Raw genomic sequence first — 4,342 nt, forward strand, 5'->3', positions numbered from 1 at the left:
GAGCCGGGCGGGCAGCGCCAGGGCCCCGCTCAGGGCCCCCCGGGCTCCTCTGGCATCGGTTCCGTCCCCTCGGGCGCTGAGCGGTGCCGGTGCCGCCGCTCTGCCTGCGGGGCTGTCTGTGCCCGGCCCCGATGGAGGCAGGGCCGCGGCTGTGGCCCCTGGGCTCGGGGTGCCGCCTGCCCGGCGCTCAGCACCGCCCGTGCCGTGCCCGTGCAGCGCGACCCGGCGGGGCAGCTCCGCCTCGGCCCCTCGCCACAGCCGTCCCGGCACGGCGGCTGCCCCTGGGCCGCGGCAGCCCCGAGCCGGACGGGCCCGGCAGGGAACCCGGGAGGGCTCCGTCCCCTGCGAGCCTCACAAGAGACTCCAGCCCCACTGCCTGCAGCAGGAGGGACGCAAAGCACCGGCACGCTTAGGAGAGTCCACAGCCCTCTCCACACCTGAAACGAGGCCCCAAAACCCCGTCCTGTGCTCAGCAGAGACCCCCAGCACCCTGCACACCTTGGCAGAGATCCCAACCCCCCTGCATGCCTCACGTAGGATTCCAAATCTCATGCATATCTTCAAGTGGACCCCAGTGCCCTCCATGCCTCAGAGGGATCCTAAAATATCCCTGTGTGTCTCACAAGGGACCCGAGCCTCTCGTGCACCTTACGGGGTCTCCAAAGCCCCCATGTGCCTTATGGGGAAGCCCAGGCCAGCAACGCCAAGTGTTTTGTCTTGGAAATCAAGTGTGGTTGCTGCTGTATTTTTGTGCCTCTGGGGCTGTTCATCAGCCCTATCAGGCCCCAAGGCCACACAGCCCTTCCCTTCCCTTTCCTTCTGGCTCTTGCTCAGAAGAGCAGACCCTGTGCTGCACCCTGGATTGGTGATGGCCCATCAATTAGGTCCTACCAATGTGTGTTAAATGGGGAGGAGCTTTGTTTTGCCTGCTGGCATTGCCGCTCAGGCTGTGTCCCTGGAGATTTTCTTGATGGCTTCCCTCTTTTCCTGGACATGCCACTGGAGGATGTCCAGGCCCAGATGATCCCACTGAAGGAAATGTGCCCTCAGCCCAGGGACACTCAGCATGGGCTCCCCCAGCCCCTCGGGGCCCTGCTGCTGGTCACAGCAGCCCCTGCCTGGCTCCTGCCTGCCCTCACCGTGGGCATCCACGGCTTCAACTGGGCATGGAGCTCAGCCAGTGCTGGTGCCGGGTGCGCTTTGCTGCTGGTACCACCCAGACACTGGGGTGACAGCTCCATCTCTTTATTGCAATGGAAAAAGGGGCTATTGCCTCCCATGGCAGACGGGGGGAGGGGGTCACCTACAGTGCTGTTTAGAGGGCAGGGCCAGGGAGCTCAGGGGCAGAGGAAGGGCCATGTTGGTCTCAGTTGGGGCTGGAGGGTGCTGGGCTGATCCTGGGATTTCCAGAACAACTCGGGAATGGGCTGGGACGGGACAGAGGGAGATCAAAAATGGATGAGGGCAGCTTGGGGATACCCATGGGGAGAGGAATGGCAGTGGGATCTACAGGGTGATAGGAGTTTTCCTCGTAGACTGTTTTTCTGAGGTCCTCTTCTCAGAACTTCTAGAATAGGCTGCCCACATCCTTACTAGTGATAAAAGTGCTGCGTCGCTGTCTGGGTGTGAGGTGCAGCCACCGTCTTTCATCTCCTGTCCAGAAGCGTGACTGTGCAAAGAAAGAAGTGGCTGAGGCCCCCAGCTGCCAGTGGCACACAGGGACCTTCCTGCACAGCAGGGCCCAGAGCTGGCAGGGCTCCCCAGCACAGCTGGAGCAGCTGGCACACCTTGGCCCAGCTGGACAGCTGCCCCTCGAGGTCCCGGCGAGCAGGGGACGGCTCTGGGCAGGCTCCCTGGCCAGGCTCCCTGGCCAGGAGCGGGTCCCAGAGCACCTCTGCCTTTCAAGGCCATCTCATCCCCTCACTTTCTCCTCCCCACCTTGCTGTGCCTCTGCCCTGTGCCCCTGGGGCTGCTCTTGGCCAGGCAGCCTCAGGGGGACCCAGCACTGGCTGCAGCCCCAGCGGGCCCCCCGGGACAAGACCCAGCAATTGGGAGGCCAAGGAAAGCACTGGGCAGCAACAGAACCCTCAGCAGAGTGCTTTGGACAGCCATGGACTGGCCACAACTCCACTGCAGCCTCACTGGGAATCCTCCCTGACTATCAGCAGCCTTTAAAGGAAGCTGTTTGAGATTGAGATCAGCAAAACACTCACCATTTTCTCTTCCAGCAATACCAGATTCCAGCAGAACACATCATCAGGCCAAGTGCTGCTCCACCCACAATGGCCATCAACTTCATCAAACAAGATGTTCCCCAGCAGAAATCTCTTCTCATGCTGTTCCAGATTTTGTCAGCACGTGTTGAGGTGCCAGCTGCATCTTGGGACCAATGGGGAGTGTGAGCCATTGCTATGCTGCACTGCTGAGCTGGCAGCATGGTGGATACAGCCAGGACGTTCTCGCTCTCTGTTTCCCCCAGAGCTGGGGCCCGCAGGCACCTTGCAGTCCCTTGGCACAGGACTGCTCAGTGCTCAAAGCCCTGAGCCTGCATGCCATAATTCCTCTCTGCTATGCTGTTCAGCTCCCAGCAATACTTGTGAAAGAGGTGGATAAAGACACCGAAAATGCCCAGATTCTGGACCTGCTCCAAAATTCCACCCTCCAGCAAAAAGCCTCTCCACATCTCTCCAGAGCGTGGAAAATTGCAGGCATCTCAGGCCCATGGTGCAGTTGGGGCTCCCTGTCAGCTGGTGCCAAATGCCTTCCTGCAGAGGCTGGGGAGAAGCTGCAGCCAGCCCAGGCTGGGAAACAGCCCTGCAGGCCGTGAGAGCAGCAGCCGGGCAGCGAGGCTGCCATGGATCCCTTCCTGCTCTGCTGGGCATCGCCTGTTCAGATGTGCAGGGCAAGGCCCCGGCTGCTGAGTCCCAGGGGAAGGCTGTGGGAAATGCACCTACCATGCTGTGTCTCCAGATCATTCAGGATTTGTTCCAGATGTTTGGATTCCTCCCAGGATTTACTACTTCCTATATGTTTGTTCTTTCTTCTCAGGGGACCTTAAGAGAAATATTTCCATTTCCCAGGCATGGATCCCACAAAACCAGTGCTCAGCCTGTGGAGTCAGCAGGGACACTCTACTCACCCCTGAGATGGAAGCTCGGCTTGCGAGCAACATCCACCAAAGAACCTGGGAAAGTCCTCCCTGCAGCCACACCTGTAACTCAAGAGCCACAGGAGCTTCTGTCATGTCTGCAGATCTGCACGGGCAGCACTGAGCCGCAGGAGCAGTGAGGGGATGGCCCAGGGCACACACGTGCGTGGTTCTATCCTGGCACCTGCAGTGATGCCCCCCTGGCCGAGCTTTGGGCTCTGAGCTGGCAGCTCTCGCAGGGGGAAAGGCCTTGACCTACCCTCACCATCTCCCAGAGGCTCAGTAATGGGTATGGGTTGGGAATCCAGATCCTCTTCATCCTCACGTTTAACTGCAAAGAAAGGCAGGACAGAACAGCTATGGTGACACTGCTGAAGATTGTCGTCGAGGCCGCAGTGGCAGTGAGTGCCCCTGGGGGATTGGTGCCCTCCGTAGCACTCCCTCAGCTCTGCCTTCCCCTCAGGAGCAGGGGCAGGGGCACCACGAGCCTGCGGTGGCCCCGCACCGAGATGGAAGCAGCCCCTTGCGGGGCAGTCAGGGAAGAAAGGACTCCCTGGAGCTGCAAGCATCTCTAAACCCAGTCCCAGCCGAGGCCAGGGGTTGGCAGAGGCAGCAAGAGCAGCTCAGGCTCCCTGGGGCCAGCAAAGGAGCTGTGAAAGGCTCAGCCTCAGGGCACAACCCTGGGCCCGGCCCCTTCCCTCTCTGCTCTTCTCTGGGGCTGCACAGAGCACACACAAGGACACTCTGGCATTGCACATGGTGGAAGATGGACAGCTAAATGCTCCTTCCTCCCACTGACAGCAATCCTCCTGTGGGATTGCTGTTGGGCACAGGAGTAGGAATTTGAAGACAGGATTTCCAGAATCCTTAAAACTTCAAAGGCTCTTAAAGGAAATCACACATAAATATTTCTCTGGACAATGAATTCTCTGTTAGGAAAGTGTTGCTGATAACTTACCTTCACCAGACTCCAAGATCCTTAAACCATGGTTTACCAGTCTTTCCAAACGATGCAAGTCACGGTCCCAATCTAGAAAGGAACACAGATGGGAAATATTCCATGGTGTGCTGGGATCCCCCCTTCTATGGATAAGGGAGCACTTCAAGGGGCTCAGGTAATGCTGTGAGCCCGCACTGCCAAGCAGCAGAGAGGGCAGCTCAAGGCTCAGCAGGGCTCAGGCCCAGAGGCTCAGT

Source organism: Lonchura striata, chromosome 21 (genome assembly GCF_046129695.1).
Source record: "Lonchura striata isolate bLonStr1 chromosome 21, bLonStr1.mat, whole genome shotgun sequence".
Taxonomy (NCBI): domain Eukaryota; kingdom Metazoa; phylum Chordata; class Aves; order Passeriformes; family Estrildidae; genus Lonchura; species Lonchura striata.